Below are 26501 nucleotides of genomic sequence, written 5' to 3'. Positions count from 1 at the left end.
TCACCCCCCTGCATGGAGCCAAAATCTTTACTAAGCTGGATCTTAGAAATGCGTATCACCTGGTTCGGATCCGGAAGGGAGACGAATGGAAGACGGCATTTAACACCCCGTTAGGTCACTTTGAGTACCTGGTCATGCCGTTCGGCCTCACCAACGCCCCCGCGACGTTCCAAGCCTTGGTTAACGACGTCTTGCGGGACTTCCTGCACCGATTCGTCTTCGTATATCTGGACGATATTCTCATCTTTTCTCCGGATCCTGAGACCCATGTCCAGCATGTACGTCAGGTCCTGCAGCGGTTGTTAGAGAACTGACTGTTTGTGAAGGGCGAGAAGTGCGAGTTTCACCGCACGTCTTTGTCCTTCCTGGGGTTTATAATCTCCTCCAACTCCGTCGCCCCTGATCCGGCCAAGGTTGCGGCGGTGAGAGATTGGCCCCAACCAACAAGCCGTAGGAAGCTGCAACAGTTCCTCTGTTTCGCTAATTTCTATAGGAGGTTCATTAAGGGCTACAGTCAGGTAGTTAGCCCCCTGATAGCCCTGACCTCTCCAAAAGTCCCCTTCACCTGGTCGGATCGGTGCGAAGCTGCGTTCAAGGAGTTGAAACGATGGTTCTCTACTGCGCCAGTTTTGGTGCAGCCCGACCCTAGCCGCCAGTTCATGGTTGAAGTGGACGCCTCTGACTCAGGGATAGGAGCCGTGCTGTCCCAGAGCGGAGAGACCGATAAGGTTCTTCACCCGTGTGCCTACTTTTCACGGAGGTTGACCCCGGCTGAACGGAACTATGACGTCGGCAATCGAGAACTCCTTGCGGTGAAAGAGGCTCTTGAGGAGTGGAGACACCTGTTGGAGGGAGCGTCTGTGCCGTTCACGGTTTTCACTGACCATCGGAACCTGGAGTATATCAGGACCGCCAAGCGGCTGAACCCCAGGCAAGCCCGCTGGTCACTGTTCTTCGGGCGTTTTGACTTCCGGATCACCTATCGCCCCGGGACCAAGAACCAGAGGTCGGATGCCTTGTCCCGGGTACACGAAGAGGAGGTCAAAACTGCACTGTCGGATCCACTGGAGCCCATCCTGCCTGAGTCCACTATCGTGGCCACCCTCACCTGGGACATGGAGAAGACCGTCCGGGAGGCCCTGGCATGGAGCCCGGACCCAAGAACAGGTCCGAAGAACCGTCTGTACGTCCCACCAGAGGCCAGAGCTGCAGTCTTGGTCTTCTGTCACGGTTCCAAGCTCTCCTGTCATCCAGGGGTGCGAAGGACCGTGGCAGTTGTCCGGCAGCGCTTCTGGTGGGCGTCTATGGAGGCAGACGTCCGGGAATATATCCAGGCCTGCACCACCTGTGCCAGGGGTAAGGCAGTACACATGAAGGCCCAAGGACTCCTCCAGCCGCTGCCGGTGCCTCATCGCCCCTGGTCCCACATCGGCCTGGATTTCGTCACGGGCCTCCCGCCGTCCCAGGGCAACACCACCATCTTCACGTTAGTGGACCGTTTCTCCAAGGCGGCCCACTTCGTGGCCCTCCCGAAGCTCCCAACAGCCCAGGAGACAGCAGACCTCCTGGTCCACCACGTTGTCCGTCTGCATGGGATACCCTCCGACATTGTCTCAGATCGTGGTCCCCAGTTCTCCTCACACGTCTGGAGGAGCTTCTGCAGGGAACTGGGGGCCACCGTGAGCCTCTCGTCCGGGTACCATCCACAGACGAACGGACAGGCAGAGCGGGTCAACCAGGAACTGGAACAGACCCTCCGCTGCGTCACATCCGCACACCCGACGGCCTGGAGTAACCATCTGGCCTGGATCGAGTATGCGCATAACAGCCAGGTGTCTTCGGCCACCGGCCTCTCCCCATTTGAGGTGTGTTTGGGGTATCAGCCCCCGTTTCCCGTGGTGGAGGGAGAGGTCGGTGTGCCCTCGGTCCAGGCCCACCTGCGGAAGTGCCGTCGGGTGTGGCGCTCCGCCCGCTCTGCCTTGTTGAAGGCCCGGACGAGGGCGAAGACCCATGCAGACCGCCGGCGATCCCCGGCCCCTGCTTACCAGCCCGGGCAGGAGGTGTGGCTTTCCACGAAGGACATCCCCCTCCAGGTGGACTCCCCGAAACTTCAGGACAGGTACATTGGCCCCTTCAAGATCCTCAAAGTCCTCAGTCCTGCCGCAGTGAAGCTCCAACTCCCGGCTTCACTGCGGATCCATCCGGTTTTCCACGTGTCACGTATCAAACCTCATCACACCTCACCCCTCTGTGCTCCCGGACCGGCGCCCCCTCCTGCTCGGATCATCGACGGGGGGCCGGCTTGGACGGTGCGCCGGCTCCTGGACGTCCGTCGGATGGGTCGGGGGATCCAGTACTTGGTGGACTGGGAGGGGTATGGACCCGAAGAACGCTCCTGGGTGAAGAGGAGCTTCATCCTGGATCCGGCCCTCCTGGCCGACTTCTACCGTCGACACCCCAACAAGCCGGGTCGGGCGCCAGGAGGCGCCCGTTGAGGGGGGGGGTCCTGTTGTGTGTGGGCTGCCAGAAGAGGAGGTACTGCTGGCCCACCACCAGTGGGCGCTCTGCCTGAAGTGCGGGCTTCAGGCACGAGAGGGCGCTGCCGCCATGGACACAGCCGGGGGTGACAGCTGTCGCTCATTACCTCTTGACAGCTGTCACCCATCTACTCAACATCATCTCACTCCATAAAGACCAGACGTCATCTCCACCTCGTTGCCGAGATATCATACTTCATTGGAGGTAATATCCTCAGCCTTTTGTAAATCTGTTTATTGTGAGTGTTTGCAGGAGAACCGGTCGTTTTTGAGGAGGCTGTGCAAGACGGCGCTCCTTTTCAGCTGAGACCGCTGCAACGCGCTGAGTGTGAGGTGGCATTCCCACCGTTATTGTTACTGGGTGTACACACACCCACACTTGACTGTCTTTGTTCTTCGCCAGCAGTACCAGATCCGACAGTCGGGGACGGTGATCACCTGGGAATTCGGGACTTGACGGCTCCAGTATTCACCAGGTTCTGGGGCGGCGGAAATCGTGTGGTTCCGGCTCTCCTCAGGACAGACGTCTTCTATCCTCGAGCCTGCCCACACGTCACCTTTGTGTATTGACTGTTGTGATATTCTGAGATTGTCTGTATGTTCGTTGTGCACATTCACAACATTAAATTGTTATATTTTGGCTCATCTATTGACCGTTCATTTGCGCCCCCTGTTGTGGGTCCGTGTCACTACTTTCCCAACAAAACTGCTCTGTTGAGCACAAAACAAAAAAAAAAAACCTGATGTCTTGTTGGATAGCCCACACCTCCTCTGTGGTGAGAATTCTCAGGCTGAACTCATCTCAGAAGAAATGTAACTACAAGGGATGGGGACAACACCAAGACCTTCAAAGAACAAGTCTGAGTCAGATTACTGCTAAAGGGAGGGTGCTGGGATTTGGCCAAACCCTTACCTTTTCATATGTGCAAAATGAAGTGGTAGGATGAAGGAAGGGTACTGGATTGGCCCCAAGGCTTTAAAATGTGGAGTGTGAATCAGGACTCAGATTGACTGAGTCTTTGGAACAGGTGAGATCAAGTAAAGACAAAAACCTAAGAAAATGCTTCTGTTTTCAACACCTTGAATTTAATTGGACTTAAAATCAGCACTGTTAATATTCAAAAGTCAAATCTCTATAAGGGAGACAGACTCAGTCACTCAGTTGGGCTCAACCTGTCCACGGTATGAGGACTGAATGAATGAATAAATGAATTGAATGAATTTTTATTCGGCGCGCACACACACACACACTTAACAAAATCTCTCATAAAACAAAAGAAAACAAAAACTCAAACAATTTCCCAGTTTTGTGCGACCAAAAACGGTGTGAAGCAAAGGCTTATAAACGCCCCCCACCAGTTGCTATATACACATATATGTACACTCATAACAACAAATACCAAAAAAGAAAAAAAAAGACAAGAAAAATGAGCAGAGATAATATAGATTAATCAGTAAATTAAAATATCTGAACACATCAGAACAAACAGCAGTATAACGCACAGATAAAACAGAAGAACAGTAACAAAATCAATTTAACCTAATTTACCGTACTATCATAAGTAATTATATTGTTTTAATAAAGTCTTTTCAAGCCAGCCAAAGTACCAGATAATTTCATACTATCTGAACAGTTATTCCAGATTTTAACACCTTTTACGGAGATACAGTGACTTTTTACAGTACTGAAACTTTAAGCTGCCAAATATTAATGTTCCTCTCAGATGATAACAGGATGCCCTGATTTTAAACAGTTCCTGGACATGCTGAGCCAAGAGTTTATTGTTCACTTTATATATGGTTTGTATCGTAATATAATCAACCAAGCCCCAAAATTTCAAAATGTGTAAACAAGCAAACAGTGGGTTTTGTGGCACACGATTTGGTTTTTTACTTATAACTCTTATAGCTTTCTTTTGTAACAGAAATATTGGGTTTGTATTTGTTTTATATGCGTTTCCCCAAACCTCAATGCAGTAGGTCATGTATGGAACAAGCAATAAATGATACAGCGTAACCAATGAATGCTGGGAGAGGAACTACTGTGCTTTATACAGAATCATGATAACTTTTGACATTTTGGATTTAACATAATTTATATGTTTTCCAAATTAATTCATCATCAATAAAAACTTGGTTTCAGTTACTATTTCAATTTAAGCATCATTAAATATTAAGTTTCTCTTTTGTTTCCTGGGCTTATTTCCGAATATAATGCATTTTGTTTTACCCAAATGAAGCGATAATTTGAATCAAACCAGGATTTAAATTTTTGTAGTTCCCTCTCCATCATGTCCAGGAGCTGTTCGAAATGATCCCCACTAGCAAACAGTCATATCATCAGCAAACAAAATGCATCTCACAGACTTGGAAAACAAACCTATATCATTAATATACAACAGAAATAGTAACGGCTCAAGGACTGAACCCTGGGGCACCCCACATGTAAGCCTCAAAATTTCAGATTTTCTTACCCCCAAAATGGACACACTGATACCTGTTGCATAAATAGCTAGCTATCCAATCAAGGGCCAGTCCTCTAATACCATACTTCTGTAATTTGTCCAATAGTAAATGTGATCTATGGTATTAAATGCTTTCAGTCAGTCAGAGCTGCGTGTCGTCAGAGCGAGCTGCAAAAAGTTTGTACCTGAGTTTTCAGAGGTGGTGTTTGTAGTTGCCATCTGCCACGCCGGTGTTTGCCAACCCGGACAGTGGGAATACCACCTCAACCGGCAACTTAGCCCAGCGACTGGACAGCAACAACGTCCGAGGCCCAATGTGGTGAATTCACTGAGGCCGCGCGCTGCGTCATTAAAGCCGCGCGTCACGAGTGCCGCTTCCCCGAGGCCTCGTGCAGCCACCGCGGATCCATCAGCGCGGAAACACCGAGGCCGCGCGGCACCAGCGCAGTGCAGATCCATCCCGGTGACAAACAACGCAGGCTGTTAACATCGGCGATCGACAAGCTGCTCATAAGCCGACCATGGGGCCTAAGAAGGTTCTGACAGCGGAGGAAGGTGACGATATTAAAAAATCTCTGGACTTTTTATCAGAGGAGATTTCTGTTGTGAAGCAGCAACAGAAATCAATCATGGATCTGGTGGAGGAGGTGAAGGCATTACGGCTCCAGAATGCCGAGAAAGACCGGCATCTGGTGCAGCTGGAAAATAGAGTGGCTGAATTGGAGCAGTACACCAGAATTAACGACGTCATCATCACAGGTCTTCACATCAAACCACGGTCCTACGCACGGGCGGTAACAGATGAGAGCGGAGGGGAGCCCAGTGAACAGGAGGTCAGCTCTGTGGAAAAACAGGTTGCTGATTTCCTCCTATCTAAAGGTATAGAAATGGATTTAAATAACATTGAAGCGTGCCACCCTCTGCCCCGGAGAAATGACGGTGATAAACGAACCGTCATCATGAGATTCATCAACAGAAAACACAAAACAGCACTGTTAAAACAAGGAAGAAAACTGAAAGGGACAAATGTATTCATCAATGAACATCTCACCAAACGGAATGCCGACATCGCCAGGAAAGCACGCTTCTTGAAGAAACAGGGAAAAATCCAGCACACATGGACTTCAAACTGTAAAATATTCATCAAACTGAACGGATCACCAGAACAAGCAAGTCATGGCAATAAGGAACATCGAGGAGCTGGACAAATATGAACAATAGTGTTTCTTAAAGCGAGGATCTGGACAAATATGACCAATAAGGTATGAGGACACAAACACATCACAACACCATGACACAGACCAGAGGAACCTATTCATCTACTACCTATTCATCTACATCTGGAGACAAGAAGGATATAACTCAAAGGATTGCTGATCATGGAAAAGTAGAACTGAGAACATTTAAATACACAGACCACAATGTACTGGACTTGGAGCACGATATAGACCCGGACAATAATTTCTTCTCAAATATCAATGACAGTTGTTGCTATTATACAGATGAACAGTTTAATCGGATCATTAAAACGGATAACAAATTATCAATAATCCATTTCAACAGCAGAAGTCTATATGCAAACTTTAACAACATTAAAGAATATTTAAGTCAGTTTAAAAAAATATTTAACATAATTGCTATATCAGAAACATGGATCAATGAAGATAAAGGAATGGATTTTGAACTGGATGGATATGAATTTAATTGTGTAAACAGAAAAAATAAGAGTGGAGGAGGAGTGGCTGTGTATGTGGATAAGAACATGGATTATAAAATAGTAGACAATATGACAACTGTGATTGATAACTTATTAGAATGTATAACTATTGAAATATGTGAAGAAAAAAGCAAAAATGTATTAGTCAGCTGTATATACGAGGGCTGTCAATAAAGTAACAGTCCTTTTTATTTTTTTCAAAAACTATATGGATTTCATTCATATGTTTTTACGTCAGACATGCTTGAACCCTCGTGCGCATGCGTGAGTTTTTCCACGCCTGTCGGTGACGTCATTCGCCTGTGAGCACTCCTTGTGGGAGGAGTCGTCCAGACCCTTGTCGGAATTCCTTTGTCTGAGAAGTTGCTGAGAGACTGGCGCGTTGTTTGATCAAAATTTTTTCTAAACCTGTGAGACACATCGAAGTGGACATGGTTCGAAAAATTAAGCTGGTTTTCAGTGAAAATTTTAACAGCTGATGAGAGATTTTGAGGTGATTCTGTCGCTTTAAGGACTTTTCACGGTGCGAGACGTCGCTCAGCGCTCTCAGGCGGCGTCATCAGCCTGTTCAAGCTGAAAACCTCCACATTTCAGGCTCTGTTGATCCAGGACGTCGTGAGAGAACAGAGAAGTTTCAGAAGAAGTCGGTTTCAGCATTTTATCCGGATATTCCACTGTTAAAGGAGATTTTTTTAATGAAAGACGTGCGGACGGATCCGCGCGTCGGGACGCAGCCGACGCGGTGCGGTGGCACAGGAAAAACACCTCTGTGTTGATAACCATTTGTAAAATCCAGGCGGCTTTTGATGGCTTTCAGTGGAGTGAGTATATGAGAAATTGTTTAACAGGCAGGACATGTTCCAACTTGTCCTTAAGGCTTTCAACAGAGGTGTTTTTCCTGTGGCGGAGCGCCGCCGCGGCTGCGTCCCGACGCGCGGACCCGTCCGCACGTCTTTCATTAAAAAAATCTCCTTTAACAGTGGAATATCCGGATAAAATGCTGAAACCGACTTCTTCTGAAACTTCTCTGTTCTCTCACGACGTCCTGGATCAATAGAGCCTGAAATGTGGAGGTTTTCAGCTTGAACAGGCTGATGATGCCGCCTGAGAGCGCAGCGCGACGTCTCGCACCGTGAAAAGTCCTTAAAGCGACAGTATCACCTCAAAATCTCTCATCAGCTGTTAAAATTTTCACTGAAAACCAGCTTAATTTTTCGAACCGTGTCCACTTCGATGTGTCTCACAGGTTTAGAAAAAATTTTGATCAAACAACGCGCCAGTCTCTCAGCAACTTCTCAGACAAAGGAATTCCGACGAGGGGCTGGACAACTCCTCCCACAAGGAGTGCTCACAGGCGAATGACGTCACCGACAGGCGTGGAAAAACTCACGCATGCGCACGAGGGTTCAAGCATGTCTGACGTAAAAACATATGAATGAAATCCATATAGTTTTTGAAAAAAATAAAAAGGACCGTAACTTTATTGACAGCCCTCGTATAGAGCACCAGGATCTAGTATTGAAACATTCACTGACTGTATGGGAAAAATGTTCTCAAAAACTAATCAAAAAACTGTGTTCATTTGTGGTGACTTAAATATTGATCTGCTCAATCCAAATAAGCATAAAATAACAGATGAATTTATCAGTATAATGTACAGTATGAGTTTATATCCAAAAATCACCAGGCCAAGCAGAATTACATCCCATAGTGCCACCTTAATTGATAATATATTCAGCAATGATATTGAGAATAACACTGTGAGTGGATTATTAATCAATGACATTAGTGATCATCTACCAGTTTTCATCGTTTATAATAGAAACCATCGGCGGAATCAGCCAGAGGAGAAAATAAAATACAGGCGAGTGCGGACAGAGGAAAACATGAACACACTAAAGAAGGATTTACAGGAGCAAAACTGGGAAAAGGTATACAGTGAAAGTGATGTTGATAGTGCATATGAAACTTTTTTACAAATATTTACATCATTATATGATAAAAATTGTCCAATTAAACAAGACTACAGAAAACAAAAAATCCAAGCTCGACCATGGATGACGAAAGGGTTACGAAATGCATGTAATAAGAAAAATACACTGTATAGAGAATTCATAAAACTAAAGACTAAAGAGGCAGAAAATAGATATAAGAAATACAAAAATAGATTAACTAATATTATACGGGTATGTAGGAAGGAATATTATAGTAACATATTATATAATAACAAAAACAATATTAAAGGAATATGGGATATATTAAATAGCATTATCAAAAATGGTAATAAAAAACAGAGTTACCCTCAGTATTTCATTGATAATAATGTCAAGAAGGAAAATAAGGATGAGGTAGTCAACGGTTTTAATAATTTTTTTGTAAATATTGGACCAAGCTTGGCAGAAAAAATTCCCGATTCCCAACCTGAGGATTGGGATAATAATCTCATAGAAAGAAATCCCTGTTCAATGTTCCTCACAGCAGTGGATGGAAATGAAATTATAGACATTGTGAATAATTGTAAATATAAAACATCTACCGATTTAAATGAAATTGATATGGTGGTGGTAAAACAGGTCATTGAATGGATTGTAGAACCATTAACATACATCTGTAACTTATCATTTCAAACCGGTAAAGTTCCCAATCAAATGAAAATAGCTAAGGTTGTGCCGCTGTATAAGACTGGGGATAGACACCACTTCACAAATTATAGACCTGTTTCTTTGCTTCCACAATTTTCCAAATTATTAGAAAAGTTATTCAATAATAGATTAGACAAATTCATAAATAAACATAAATTACTTACTGATAGTCAATATGGATTCAGAGCACATAGTTCAACATCACTTGCATTAATAGAATCAGTTGAGGAGATTACAAACGCCATAGACCACAAATTCCATTCAGTTGGAATATTTATAGACCTTAAAAAGGCTTTTGATACAATTAATCATGACATATTAATCAATAAACTTGAACAGTATGGGATTAGGGGGTTGGTGATGCACTGGGTGAGAAGCTACTTAAGTAACAGAAAACAGTTTGTGAAGTTGGGGGAATATACATCATCATGCTTGGACAATGCTTGTGGCGTCCCACAGGGGTCAGTATTGGGTCCAAAACTGTTTCTAATTTATATAAATGATATTGTCAATGTTTCCAAAATATTAAAATTAGTATTATTTGCAGATGACACAAGCATTTTTTGTTCAGGGGGGGATTTGCAGGAGTTACTGAGGAGGATCAGTATAGAAATGGGAAAATTGAAAATATGGTTTGACAGAAATAAATTATCATTAAACTTAAGTAAAACAAAATACATGTTATTTGGCTATTGTAATACAGATATACAGGTTCAGTTACAAGTCGAGGGGGTAGATATTGAAAGGGTACATGAAAATAAGTTTCTGGGGGTGATAATAGATGATAAGATAAACTGGAAGACTCATATAAAACATATACAAAGTAAACTGTCAAGAAGCATTTCAGTTCTAAACAAAGCAAAACATATTCTGGACCACAACTCACTCCGCATTCTTTACTGCTCACTGGTTTTACCATATTTACAGTACTGTGCAGAGGTATGGGGTAATACTTATAAAGGTACAACACAATCACTATCAGTAATGCAGAAAAGAGCTATAAGAATTATTCATAATACTGGCTATAGAGATCATACAAATCCACTATTTTTACAATCCAAATTCTTAAAATTCACAGACTTGGTTCATTTTCAAACAGTACAAATTGTGTATAAAGCAATAAACAATTTACTTCCAGCAAATATTAAAAATATGTTTTTTAACAGATCAGGGGATTGAAGTCTGAGGGGGAAATTTAATTTAAAGCATCAGTGGGCACGAACAACATTAAAAGGTTTCTGTATTTCTGTCTGTGGGGTGAGGATGTGGAACAGATTGGGAGTGGGGCTCAAGCAATGTCCAAGCATGAACCAGTTCAAACAGCGGTACAAAAATATGTTTTTTTCTGGGTATAGGGAGGAGGAAGGGTAATGAGGGTTAGGGTGTTTTTGTTTTTTGCTTCGGCTTGTAAATATATAGTATTTTGTATGTAAGTAGGTATGTGTAGGTGTATATTTATGTTTGTGTATATATATGTGTATATATGTATATGTGTATGTATGTTGATGTGTATATGTATGTGTATATATATGTATATATATATATATTGATATCGGTTTAGGTGTGTAGGAATTTATGTGTATATGTGGCAAAGGGTATTACTGGTTGTGGGGAAGAAGGGGTAGGGATAAATAAGCTGATGCTTCACCCTACCCCTTTTCGGACATGTTGGGTACACAGTAGGAACTTTTTTGTTGTTGTCTTTACTGATCTATCTTGTAATTGTTGTTGTATCAAATGTTCGAAATAAACAGTTTTCATTCATTCATTCATTCATTCATTCATTCTGCAAATCAAAGAAAACACTTACAGTGTATTTCTTCTCTATTGCATTTGTAACTTGTACAACAAAATGAATTAAAGCCAGTGAAGTAGTATGACCTTTTTTAAAACCATACTGCTGTTCACTGAGTATTTGATGTTTAGTTATGAAATCGTTCAACCTCTTTACAAATATCTTTTCCAGAATTTATGATAAATGCGTAATGAGATTGGCCTGTAGTTTGAAAAGACGTTTGTCACCAGATTTACATAGTGGTATCACCTTACCTATTTTCATTTTGAAAGGAAATTTCCCAGTCATCAATGACAAATTACAAATATAAGTTAAGGGTTTAGCAATACAATCAATATATATATATATATATATATTTTTTTTTTTTTATTTTTTTTTTTTAATCAAAAACATATCAAGGTTGTCAGTGTCAGTTGATTTTTTTTTCTCCTTTTAGAGCTTATGAACTATGTTAATAATTTCATTTTTATCTGTTTCTTTAATAGACATCGAATCCAGAGTTGTATTAATTGTTTTGCTATTGTCCAAAGAGCACATTTTTGAGGATACAATTGAATTTGATAAGTTTCTACCCACATTAACAAAATAATTGTTGAAATGATCAGCAATAACTTTATTTTCTTTTACAATTTTGGCAGAATCTGTATGAAAATAAGATGGATAATCTTTAACAACTTTTTTTAATGATTTCATTTAAAATCTTCTAAGTGCCTTTAATGCTGGTTTTATTTTGTTCCAATAAATCGCAGTAATACTGCTCCTTACACGATTGCATAATGTTCGTTAATTTGTTTTTGTCATATTTTCTTTCATCTTCTTTTGTCCTGAATTTTATAAACTGCTTGTACTTTTTTTTTCTTTTTACATGCATTCTGGAGTCCCTTTGTAATCCAAGGTTTATCAGTTTTTTGCATATTTACAGTTCTTGGCACAAATGAACATTTGTCATACAAGTTAATGGAAACAAATAATTCATATGATTTGTCAATATCCTCACTATAAATATCACACCAGTCTTGATGTTTTAGGTCCCTTCTGAGGTTCTCAATCAGGGCCGGCCCAAGCCTTTATGGGGCCTTAAGCAGAATTTCATTTGGGGGCCCCCTACCATCACCTCAGCACCAGATGCCTCATTATTCCATAGACTACACTGTTATGTGTGTAACATACCCACAATCATTAGCATTATTTATAATTATCTTACATCATACAGGTGTCATTCTTGTTTTTAACCTTAAAGGGGTAGCAAACTCATAAATATGTTTTAATTAACTTCTACATACAGAGTGATGTATAAGTATGGCTCATTAATTTAACTATTTGAAAGTAACATCAGCAGGCAGGAGACTGCATTTATAGTAAACACGTTAAATAGTTTAATTTCTTTCTGCAATGGTGTGCAAAATGTTCAATATCCAAATACAAAATAGAATCAAATGACATTCACATTATCTTACAGAAAAATAAAGTTGTAATCAAAATTAAATACTTAAATAATAAATACAATACTTAATCTCCAAAATGAACATAGAAATCCACAACATAACAGCAGTGTGTGTGTGTATAGTAATGCACAAACATTGCACTGGGGGCTACTGCTTTAACTTTGGCCTGCAAACCTTTGAGAGCTGAGCTACTTTTCCCACCTTTTGCACCAAATTAATCTGAGGAGTTGATCTGACCTGCTGTTTAACTCTAAGTTTTTCTTCATAAGGAAGACTATCAAATGGCTTCACCAAAATCTGGTCCACAACATTCAAATTGTGTGTCATTATGTGCAGCTTGCTACCTAGCTAGCTCGCTAGCTGGGACTGGCGCGAGGCTCGTGTGAAGTTTGTCCGCCTGTGAGCGCTTTGTGACGGTGGAGGAGCTCAGCAGCACCCGCTGCTCGGTAGGAACAGAAACTGAGATAGAAGTCAGAAAGAGTGATAGAAGTCAGTCTGCAAACACAAGCAGCTACAAAAACAAACACCAGAAATAGAAGCTCGATTTGCCGCTAGTCGTTTTTAACAAAGAAAATGCCGCTAAGATGATTAAGAAAGTCTCCGGTTCAACTCAGAACAGAATGAAAATTAAAAAATGCTCCCACGGATGTTTACACCAGAAGATCGCTGATTCGCTCATTTCGCTGTCAATCAAAAAGGGATTCAGCCTCGGACAGATCATCCAATCATCATGCAGAAGCTGAGCGTCCGATGGGCGGGACAAAGCCCAGCATTTATCCAATGACTCGTCTCGTTTCGCTGCATGCTTTGTGTCGCTATTGAAGTCTGTCACACTGTTTAAAGCGCTGTGAAGCTGCGGGTTTGAGTGAGAGGAAAGCCGCGTCGTTCCCAGTGATAAGAAGCTGATTCTGAATAAAAGTTGAGCGCGTTGTAGCGCAAATTTAGTCAATCACATGTACACACAACAGTATATATTTGATCACTTATTTTTTAGGAGAAGCTGAGCTTCCCCTGCAGTCTTAAAGTAATCACCTCTGACTTTAAGACACCTAAAGCACTTTACACTAAACGAACGGAGCATTTCGCAAATAATGACAACAAACATTGTAATATTGGACATGCAAACCTACCTTTGTCTTGTTTTTTCTCGTCTTCCAACTTCTTTTTTCTTTTCTCCGCTCCAGAGGGATCATTTCTTCTTTGATTTACACTCACTTCATTCCTCACGATTATTCATCGACCTCCTGACCCTCCTGATCTAAATTTGCCGAACAGTGGCAGCAGCCAACAGGAGGCATCAATTAATCTAGTATTGGTATTTTGGCAAAATGAATTAATTTTTTCGGGTGTTATTCAATTTCGTTTAAATTAATCATTTGTTAATATTTTGTCAATAAGTGTTGTATTCGTAGTTATCCTAGTTGGATGTGTCATCACTGGGTACAATCCCATACAAAACACAGAATTTATGAATTCTGTGTTTTGTAACTGACCATGAGGATTTAGGAAATCTATATTAAAGTCTCCACAGACAAATAAAAGCTCATTATTATTATTATTATTATTATTAATTGTGTTGTACATTTCAGTCAATTTATCCACGAAAATATCTATATTTGATCCCAGAGCTCTATAAACATAGCTTATAATTATGTTTTTTGATTTTTTTACATTTAATTTCCATTGTGACACATTCCAGAATATTTTCCAAAGAAAATGACGTTTTGTATAATTTCACTTTTATAATTTGAACATACATAAAGTGCCACGCCACTGTCCAGTTTTTTTTTTTTTTCATCCTACTTGTGGGGAAAATAATCATATCCCTCAAGCTGGACAGTCAACCAGCTCCTCTCTCAACCAAGTCTCACTAATTTCAATAATAGAAAAATGTTTATTGGATATTTGTAAGCAGTCCTGAATGTTTGAAACGTTTATGAGAAGATCTCTACTATTAAAATCTATTATGGAATAAATCCCATTTGTCAAAGAATAATCCTTCAGTTGCTCTTCAGTAAAGTATTTACAGTGATGAGTAATATTTTCATGAAAAAACAATCAGGATCAATATTATTTTTGATATTATGAAATCTGAATTCAGTGTCTTCAAAAATGTTTTATTGAACTCCTGTGCAGAACTCCTGTGATAACTCAGTTGTCATTTTAAATGAAACGTAATCCACAGATCAAGAAAAGCAACATAGCAAAACTAAGTTCCCGGTGTAAACCTAAACACAGTGTAGAATCTCTCAAAATTTAGTCCTTTAACAAATGACAAAAACATCCTTATTCAAAGCGTTCCAACTGACTCATGTTCCTGATGCACAGTCCTCTGGCATTTTCAGGAGCATCCTTCAGTTTGATAAAAACCTGACAGTTTGTGACCCAGACTGAATTTAGTTTGCCCTGTTTTTTAAGCAGCCTTGCTTTCCTGGTGATGTCTGCATTATTTTTAAAAAGATGTTCATTGATATAAACGTTTGTGCCTTTCAGCTTCCTTCCGTGGTTGAGTAGTTCAACCTTGTGCCTTCTATTTGCAAAATGAACAATGATTACTGGAGCGGACCTCTTGTGGTTCGCGGGTCGGCAAAGTGTGACATGCTTCGATATTTTCGTTGTTAATGTCGATATGTTTACTATGGAGGAATGCCTCTGTGGTTTCCTCATGGCCGCCGTCCTCAGCAGTAACTCCCGTTACCACTTATGAAAAGGACCATGATTTGATTTTTAATCCAGAGATGATGACATCGTTCATTCTTGAATACTGCTGCAAGTCGGACACCTGATTTTCCAGATGTAAAATTCTCTGTTCATATTCGGTATTTTGTCACTTTAGCTGGTTGATTTCTCCCAGCAGTTCTGTGATGACGTGGTTCTGCTTTATCAAAGAAGCCATTTCTGCAGACAACATGTTTGTGGACTACTTTAATTTGTCCATGTCTCTTTGAAGATTTTTATACAGCCAAGTTACTTACAGGACACAGTAGGTCTTGATTAAAGACAAATCACACTACTCCTGTTCCTGAACTTCCAAAACCTAGGTTGCCAAGGCTAAGATAGCTTAGTTTAGCCTCTGACGGGCCTTGATGAGCCTCGGACTTGGCTGGACACGTCCGACAGGCCGCAATGAGCCACGGTCTCGGCTGGACACCTCCGACAGGCCGCAATGAGCCACGGTCTCGGCTGGACACCTCCGACAGGCCGCAATGAGCCACGGTCTCGGCTGGACACCTCCGACAGGCCGCAATGAGCCACGGTCTTGGCTGGACACCTCCGATGGGCCGCGACTAGCCTCGGACCTGGCTGGACATCTCCGACGGGCCTCGGGTCTCGATGGGACACCGACACGGTTGCTGGTCCTGGCAGTGGACTTGGGACGCGGCCGCAGGCTGTAACAAACAGTACGGCCGTCTGCTCTGCTGCTCACTCACTCACTGCAATAAAAGAATGACAACAGCAACAACAAAACCCTTCCAAATTGAACATGTAACACTGTCGGAGCTGTCGTGATTAGTACTGCAGGTCTTGATGCTGGCCTGACTTTTTTTTATGTAATTTTATTTGCTTTGTTTCTTTACTATCATTATTATTAGTATTATAATTTATGCCTTGGCCTTGATATAGAGGCTTTGCACATGAGATCACAGGTCACGTGCAGGGGTGCCATGCACGGCCAAAGGTCAAGTTTAGCCGGTCACAATGCACTTGGCTGTGTAAGCAAGCCATCTCAACTCATCTTTCTCAGCTTTATACCATTTTTTTCCACTATTAAACCATGCCTGAGACTTGAACTGATTCTCATTTCTAACCCTTGGCCCTTCCCCTCCATTTTGCACGGGCACAAGAGACAGAGGGGTCTCAATTCTCTTTTTGGAGCAAGGCGGAGGGGAAGGCGGAGGGCTACAAACCCCTTCAAACAGAGTGAATCTGGATGCACACTCGGTTTGGAGGGGTAGGAGGAGCTCCAAAGAAAGAAACATGGCACCGAAAGAGCCACACAAATGAAGCGGCTTTCATTATAAATTATGCTGTTAAGAAAGTTATAACTTGCCAAAAAACTTTATAGGCAGTTGTGTATGACAGCAACATGTATGCTGCTGGATGGATGTTGTGTATACTGTCGTTCTGAACAATATCGTAACTTCGCTCGTGCGCTGAGGGGTTATAATGCACATACACAGGAACACTACGATAAGACACTTTTATATCTCACAACGGAGAAAATCATGATAAAGGATAAGCGTGTTAATTTGTATGTTCATAAATCTTTGGATAATAGCGACCCCTGCTGTTCGATTTCAAGGTCACATGTAACGTGTGTGTATTTAGTAAACAAACAGGGAGCCCTGAACACACTCGTCTCCTAATAAACTTTCAGGCAGAAAAGGAGGAGAAGTTTCATCAATGGGAATAAGTTGGAAAATATATAATCACACATATATATGTGTAACACATAACCTGATGTCCTAATAGACTGATATTATTTCTCAGTGAAATGTCTAAAGGAAATAGGGCAGGATGCAAAAAATGGGAGAATTTGAAAATATAAGGTGAACAGAACTAGATGCAGCTCATAACATACAGTAGTGTTCAGAATAATAGTAGTGCTATGTGACTAAAAAGATGAATCCAGGTTTTGAGTATATTTCTTATTGTTACATGGGAAACAAGGTACCAGTAGATTCTCACAAATCCAACAAGACCAAGTATTCATGATATGCACACTCTTAAGGCTATGAAAATGGGCTATTAGTAAAAAAAAAAAAGTAGAAAAGGGGGTGTTCACAATAATAGTAGTGTGACATTCAGTCAGTGAGTTCGTCAATTTTGTGGAACAAACAGGTGTGAATCAGGTGTCCCCTATTTAAGGATGAAGCCAGCACCTGTTGAACATGCTTTTCTCTTTGAAAGCCTGAGGAAAATGGGACGTTCAAGACATTGTTCAGAAGAACAGCGTAGTTTGATTAAAAAGTTGATTGGAGAGGAGAAAACGTATACACAGGTGCAAAAAATTATAGGCTGTTCATCTACAATGATCTCCAATGCTTTAAAATGGACAAAAAACCAGAGACGAGTGGAAGAAAATGGAAAGCAACCATCAAAATGGATAGAAGAATAACCAGAATGTCAAAGGCTCACCCATTGATCAGCTCCAGGATGATCAAAGACAGTCTGGAGTTATCTGTAAGTGCTGTGACAGTTAGAAGACGCCTGTGTGAAGCTAATTTATTTGCAAGAATCCCCCGCAAAGTCCCTCTGTTAAATAAAAGACGTGCAGAAGAGGTTACAATTTGCCAAAGAACACATCAACTGGCCTAAAGCGAAATGGAGGAATATTTTGTGGACTAATGAGAGTAAAATTGTTCTTTTTGGGTCCAAGGGCCGCAGACAGTTTGTGAGACGACCCCCAAACTCTGAATTCAAGCCACATTTCACAGTCAAGACAGTGAAGCATGGTGGTGCAAGCATCATGATATGGGCATGTTTCTCCTACTATGGTGTTGGGCCTATATATCACATACCAGGTATCATGGATCAGTTTGGATATGTCAAAATACTTGAAGATGTTGGGAAAGTGTAGTGACACAGACCCACAACAGGGGGCATAAATGAGCGGACAATAGATGAGCCAAAAATACAACACTTTACTGTTGTGACGAGAATACAGACAAATGCAGAATTTGGATCACAATCAAAATATACAAGGTGATGTGTGGGTAGGCTCGAGGATAGGAGACGTCCGTCTTGAGTAGAACCGGATCCCACACAATTTCCACTGCCACCGAACCCGAAGGATACTGGAGCCGCCAAGTCCCGAGTCCCCAGATGGTCACCGTCTCCGACTGTCGGATCTGGTACTGCTGGCAGGAAGCAGAAGAACAGATGTGATGAGTGTGTGACAATACACTCAGTAAACAGTCAGCAAGTCGTCTTTCCAGGTGGGAAACAACACCTCCACCTTTAACACAGAACACAGTTGTGCAGAGCCTAAGAGCTACTTATCGTTTTGGCATGAGGTTGAAGAATGTCACTCCTTCACGGACCACAAAATGCAGCACCCAGCTGACAGCAGCTACAGCAACTCCTGCAAACACTCAGAAAAGAGATCACGTGCGTAACGGCACAGTCAAACGGCTGAGAGTTTACCGTAGAGGTAGACGATATCTCGGCGACGAGGTGGAGATGTCGTCCGGCTTTTGTGTGTGTGGTTGATGACCTGATGATTGGTGACAGCTGTCATAGTTGATGAGTGACAGCTGTCACCCCGGCTGTTCTTGTGAGGTGGCAGCGCCCTCTCGTGCCTGAAGCCCGCACTTCAGGCAGGGCGCCCTTTGGTAGTGGGCCAGCAGTACCTCCTCTTCAGCGGCCCACACAACAGAAGAGGTCATGTTGCCTTATTGCTGAAGAGGACATGCCCTTGAAATGGGTGTTTCAACAAGAAAATGACCCCAAGCACACTAGTAAACGAGCAAACTCTTGGTTCCAAACCAACAAAATTAATGCCTCGCAGATGTGAAGAAATCATGAAAAACTGTGGTTATACAACTAAATACTAGTTTAGTGATTCACAGGATTGTTAAAAAAGCAGTTTGAACATAATAGTTTTGAGTTTGTAGCGTCAACAGCAGATGCTACTATTATTGTGAACACCCCCTTTTCTACTTTTTTTTAACTAATAGCCCATTTTCATAGCCTTAAGAGTGTGCATATCATGAATGCTTGGTCTTGTTGGATTTGTGAGAATCTACTGAATCTACTGGTACCTTGTTTCCCAGGTAACAATAAGAAATATACTCAAAACCTGGATTAATCTTTTTAGTCACATAGCACTACTATTATTCTGAACACTACTGTACTTACAGGTGCTGGTCATATAATTAGAATATCATGAAAAAGTTATTTCAGTAATTCCATTCAGAATGTGAAACTTGTATAATGCATACATTCATTGCACACAGACTCTTGATAAAATAAACACTTGATATATTTCAAGTGTTTATTTTAATTACTAGCTAATTAATTCATTAATTGCTAATCAATTAATAATTAATCAATTAACAATATTAATAATTACTATTACCAACGATTAATTATTCATTATAATTAGTATTATTGACATTAATTACCAATTAATTAATTATTAATACTACAACTACTACTACTACTAATAATAATAATAATAATAATAATAATAATTATTATTATTATTATTATTAGAATTACTAATTAATTAAATTAATTATTAATACCACAAAATTCTATGACATGATTGCGATGTGTGGAAGAAATTTGAGACTTCTATTTCTTTGCATGTACGCAGAAAGGCGAGAAAATAAAAGAGCAAACAGGCTACGGCAACAAGTTGCACTTCGGTTGCCATGTTGACAAACAGTGGAGACGGGCAGCGTTTTTTTTTTTTACGTAAGGTGGAGAGGTGTCTCAATTCATAGGGTTAGATGCATATCCCTTCACCTTAGCCCTTGTTTTAAAGGGGTAGGGGTACAAAAGAGAATTGAGATTGGGCCTTCTTGTGCAGTTCACTGTCACACCAGACGTGGACAGAAGGAGAATGTGAGCTTCTACAGGATTCCAGTGGACACAGGGTGCTGGGTTTTGCCCCACAATCCCACAGCAGCGTACACAAAATTCAATAAAGATAATTAGGAACATTATCACTAAATACTATTATGAATATATATGTCTGCACTCCTCATCTATCCAGTCCTGAGCGTGCTGAGCCTGAGGGTACTTAACACACAGCTTCTTGGAGTGAAGGTTCCAGATCTCAGCGTCATTCAGCCAGCCTGCTCTGAAGAACTTGGAGCTGTCCACACTCCTCTGGGCCTTCATTGTTTGTTAGGTGTCGGGTGAAGGGTTCACCACGAGGTTCACCCTGATCTCACTGAACTCAATGTCTCTCCAGCTGCGGTCAGCAAACAAAACAACACGCTCGGTGCTGTGTACAGGTCACAGAGACCCAAAACAGCAATTTTCTCCTTGTACTGCTGTAATTCAGCACCAGAAAGATGCCTGGCAGGTTCACCTACTCCACTGTCAGCTTCAGACATGATGATTTTATCTCTGCTTGCCCCACACTTAGCAGTACGTACACTGTTCCCTGTACGAGTAGCCAGGTCACGTGACTGCAGGGGTCTATATAATGACTCAGTCTTGGCTTTGGCCTCAGCATTGTCCGGCCTCAAAAAATAAGCAGAAGCTGTTTCGACTGGACCTTTTTTTTTTTTGCACTTATCTACCACCAAACAAAAAAAAAAAAGCATCCACTGCTGTGACTTTATGCAAACGTTGTTCTATCGTAAACAATGCAGTCACCACAGTGCTACACACACACAGACACATGCTACGCTACATCTACAAATGCTAACCCGTAAAAATCTTCTGAACCAGCCTGCTCATATTATTATATTCCTTCACACAGGTAACACATTAATGTGTGTGATCCCAACACACAGCGCCCTGAAAGTGCACTAAAGATTCTACTAGGTTGCGTCCTCCTCACTTGGCTTTGGCTTGAAATTATGCACGTGTCTATGGGAACGGTGCATGAGTTTGCCTCCCCTGCACCACTTGGTCCCTGTATGATGCTGGAGCTCCGCCACTGGCTTATTGTTACTGGGGCCACCCCCAAGGACTGTTCTAACATTCTGTTTCTTCTATAACATTCTTCTATTTAACTGTTTTGAGTCTCCTGATTTAAGAACATCTTGGTTTTTTTTGTTTTGTTTTGTTTTGTTTTAACTGCATATCTGAGCAGGTCTGCATCCATTCATTCATTTTCAAAACTAACTTAGTTTAGTTCAGGGTCACCAGGGGTTCAAAGAGTGGCGGCGTTCACCCTGGTCAGGTAGATCGTGTCCAACTCTCCTAAATCTGGCCACGCTGAGTACCTGGACTTGTGTGGACACATGGCACATGAACACATGTGGACACAGGCTGGAGCCTGCCCCAGCAGTCACAGGGTATGAGGTGGGGTTCACCCTGGACAGGACATCAGTCTGCCACAGGGACACATACAGACAAACAAACACAACAACAGCATGCACAGCTACGGACAGTGTCTCTGGATGTGGGAGGAAGCCGGAGCACCTGGAGGGAACCCACACAAACACGGGGAGAACATGCAAACTCCACACAGAAAGGACACAGCATGGACATGGACTTGATCCCATGACCTTCTTGCTGTGAGGCAACAGTACTAACCACTAAGCCAAATAAATGTTATATCACACATTATTTAGAGTCAGACCTTTCTGTGTGTTCTTGCTGATTTGGAGGATAATCCAAACGTTCTGAATGCCTGTTTATTGGAGATGGTTAAATTTTGGCGGCTCAGCTGATCAGACTGAATTGAGACAGAAACATGAAGAAATGTTTTGAGTGTGAAACCACGAGGAGCACGTTCAGAATGGAGCGTGATGCACGTCGTAGCTTCAGCGCAGAGACATCTGTGTGATGAAAGGAGTTATTGAGGTGATACTGCACTCAGCATCTGCTGTCGCCGGTGAAAATAAGTAAAGTCTCACCTTCTCACGTTCCTATGAAACACATCTAAAAACTCCTGACAGTTTTCTGTATATAAAAAGTTTTAACACTTTAAAAAAAAAGTTAATTTTGTTCTAATTAACTTTTTTATTGTTTGAATTAGCTTCAAATATCACCTTTAAGATTGTTTCAGAATGAGTAAAAGTCACACCTGTTGGGGAAAAAAATTCCTCTTGAAGGGGTCAAAATAAAACATAAGACTCACCTTAAATTTGTATTTCTTTGTGCGTTTCTTTGTATTTGTGCATTTCTGTTTTTTTTTTTTTTCATTGGCATTTATGCTTTTATTACTGTTTGTTATTTGGTGCTTTGATTCCAGGGAAAGCCCAACAGAAATAGTTATTATGATCACTCACTCATCTGCAACTGCTTAGTCCAGTTAAGGGTCGCGGGGGGCTGGAGTCTATCCCAGCAGTCATAGAGCGCAAGGCGGGGTTCACCCAGGACAGGACACCAGTCTGTCACAGGGCCACAAACACACAAACACAGTCACACCCACTCGCACACCTACGGACAATTTAAAGATTCCAATCCACCTAACCTGCATGTCTTTGGATGTGGGAGGAAACCAGAGCACCTGGAGGAAACCCACGCAAACACAGGGAGAACATGCAAACTCCACACAGAAAGGCCACGGGCGGGAACTGAACCCATGACCTTCTTGCTGTGAGACAACAGTGCTAACCACTAATCCACCGTGCTGCCTTAGTTATTATGATAACTAATTTTTTAAATGACTTAAACTACCTTTCATTTTGGAGTATATCTGAGAAATAATACTAATAGAGTTCAGGTTCACTTGCAAACTAGCTACATGCTAAGCACTGACGTTAGCCACACAAGTGAGCCCATATACAGGCTAAGCTAGGTTAGTTAGCTTCCAAGCTAGCTCAGTCATTACCTAAATAATAGTTATCTGAGGGGAATGTGTTTGTGCGTTCTCTTTCACTGGCCGTAAACTACACCTGCCTGGTGGCTCCATCCTCAGCATCTTTCTCCCTATATACCCTGGGTCCCTCCTCTGCACATGTCCAAACCATCTCAATCTCACCTCTCTGACTTTGTCTCCAAACCGTCCCACCTGAGCTGTCCCTCTGATATGTTCATTCCTAATCCTGGCCATCCTCATCACTCCCAAAGAAAATTGTAGCATCTTAAGCTCCGCCTCCTGTCTTTTTGTTAGCACCACCATTGCTAACCCATCCAGCAATGTTGGTCTTATTACTGTCCTTCTCTCACAAATCATTCCTGCCACCTTTCTCCACCCACTGTCTATTACTTTAGAGAACAATTTTTACTCCAATTAGGTAAAATGATATAAAACTGGACTGTGTCACATGACTAGTCTGTGTTGTTGTTGTTGTCCTTTTGGATGCTCTGATTTTTTTTCGGGGTCATCACAGCAGATACAGACAGATCTGTATTGATATTTGGCACAAGTTTAACGCCGGATGCCCTTCATGATGCAGCTCCAGTGCAACCTGGAGAAACATGACTAGTCTTTGTGAAAATTTATATTTATTTATTTATTACTTTCAAACGTCAGTGCAGCTTTTCAGAACAAAGTTGGAACAAAACCAAACTGGCAGCCAAATAACTAAACCTCCAAATCCAAAGTGCTGCCAGTTAAAAAGAAAATTTTTGCAATTTGCTCTATTTTTTTTTTCTTTTTTGTTGCCAAAATGCAACGATGAAGACACAACTAAACCTGTTCAGTGGGTTTGATTTATTTATGTATCGATTTATCTGCGTGTCCATAGTGTCTCACTGATCAACCTGCTGTGATGTCCCTCATCAGATCAAACACATCTGTGAAGAAGAGGAAAACTGCTCAGCAAGGCCAAGTGTCTGTCACTGTTGTTGCTCTGAAGCATCATCAGAAGACATTTACTTCCAGCCACTGCAGCTCGTGTAGATCAGTGTTAAACCAAAAACATCTCAAGAGTCCCATCGATGCTCTTTCTCATTGTCTTTGCTGATTTGTAACACTTTGCTGAGGTTGATGTTGACAGGGAATGTTACAACTTTTAAAAAGATGGTGACAGAGGAGATTCTTTAAAATCTGTTTTTGCATCACTTTGGTAAGTTGCTACACAAAGTCAAATCCAGTACTACACAAACACCATCAGAATATGTAAATTGTGGTCAGATGGTCCTCAGATAGGCGTCCCATCTCGACGGCACTCAGAGGATTTTGAACATGTGCATCACATTCGGGGCCGCCAGCTGATTTTGACCAACTGTGTGGACTCTTGCAAAATGGCTGTCAGCACGTTTTGGAACTGAAACCTGACACTTTTCAGACGTGCACCGATTTGTCATTCTGATGCCATTCTGCATGATTCTGGCTGTGTGTGATGGGGTATAAAGCTCAAGGTCATGCTAAATTGTTTGATTGATCTTGCACAAAGGACATGAACTGGTGGTACTCCTGTTTGTTTTTGTTTTTTTGTTGGTGGTGGTGTTTTTTTCCTTGAAAAAAAACCTCGTGACACATTTGAAACCACTCCAAATATAAACTATGAGGATGCTGAAGCTCACTGTCATACTGCAGATTTTGACACGGTCTGTGGTCAACATCACAGGGTTAACATGGTCAAGAGGGAGGGGATCTTTAAAAGTATCTGTTTTAGCATTACATAGGCATTTGAACAAGAGCTTGGTCAAACAAAATAGTGACCTTGACCTTCAACTTTTGTATTAATTTATCTGAAACTGGCACTCCTGCTTTGTCTTCTTAAAACAATTAATACCAATACCATTTTTTCAAATTAGAAGGTTGTTTTAGCTCATTGTCACACTGCTGCTTTTTGACATTTTATAGGTCAAAGGTCACAGGGATTGATACTCCCCCCCCCCCCCCCGCCCGATAAAAAGGAAGGAGGAACATCCTTCAGCGCAACTGCTTTAGTATCTTCAGATAACTCAGTACAGAAATTGAAGCTCAATGTCATACTACCTTCTTTACATTAAGTTGTTTGCAGTCAAATGACAGAATAAAATTACCGCTCTGGTTTTCAGCAAACTAATAAAGATGACCTTCTGAAATCTGTCTCAGTATTCTTCCACAAACTAGGATGATGTTGAAGGCCAAGGTCAAACTGCTGCTTTTAACATATTTTTCTGTAAGTCAAAGTCACAAAGAATGTTATCTATGTAAAATAAAAGCATGCTTAAACAGAAACAGTTTCAGAAGGTCTTTGAATGAATTAGGCAACTCTGAATGCTCAAGGTCATTGTTCTCTTTTTACGTTTTGTCAGGAAAAACACTTTACACACTCTTACAAAGCTGGGAAAAATCCACAATCAGTAATTCTGCATCTCAGTGTCTCTACAGCTGGATGGGGGTGCAGGGGGTGGTCTGCACATCAACATCAACCTGGAACCAAACGGTGACATTCAGAGGTCCAGTCGATGGTTCTGGAAGCTGAGAGAAACTTTCTCTGCTTGTTGATTTGTTGCATTTTTTTTAGACTCTGAAAGCACAGGTGTCATTCCAGGATATTTTTTACCTTTTTTTTTTTTACATCTATTTTGTATGCGACTAATGAAATGTGAGCTTTTGATTTTATACACACACACAAACACACACACACACACACACACACGTATTTTGTTCTCTAAATGGCTTTGCACTAAATGATTCATACTTGTAAGTATTTTTATTATTCAACCGGTGGGCACAGAAAGCTGCAGCCACATTTCTCCGTGTTTGAAGTCTCTGAATTTTTTTTTTCACCTCCTCCTTTTAAATGGATCAAATCCATTTGGAGAACAAACACACAAATGCTTTTTTTTTTTCCGTATAAAGTGCTCAAACAGAATTGAGACTTCAGTATCTCCGGGTGAGTGCTTTATGGACTCGACTGCTGAGACGTTTATATTCAGACCGCTCGCTGTTTTCAGATCGAAAAGAGCTTTTAGGTTCACTGCACACACACACACACACACACACACACACACACACACACACACACACACACACACACACACACACACACACACACACACACACACACACACCAACAACATACATACACATGTTCCTGGTTCATTGAAACCAGTCCTGGTGGGTTTTGGGTTTTTTTGTCCTTCAAACTGCCTGCACACTCGTCTTCCTCTGTCACTTTGTCGGCACAATCCGTTTTAAAAAACAATGAACAACACAACCTCGCGTTCTGCTGCCCAAATATTGTGGTGAAGGCGTGCGGCCATTTCTCAAAAGGCAATTTGCTGGTGGTTGCTGGGGCTGCTGGGATACCTGGGGAAGGGCTAACTTCATTTGCAGATAGCACCGCTGCTCCTGATTAATTGTTATGGGAAGGGGAAGCGATAC

The sequence above is a fragment of the Thalassophryne amazonica genome, chromosome 14, assembly GCF_902500255.1.
Source record: "Thalassophryne amazonica chromosome 14, fThaAma1.1, whole genome shotgun sequence".
NCBI classification, from domain to species: domain Eukaryota; kingdom Metazoa; phylum Chordata; class Actinopteri; order Batrachoidiformes; family Batrachoididae; genus Thalassophryne; species Thalassophryne amazonica.
The sequence above is the reverse complement of the archived record's forward strand: the minus strand, read 5'-3'. Positions refer to the sequence as shown.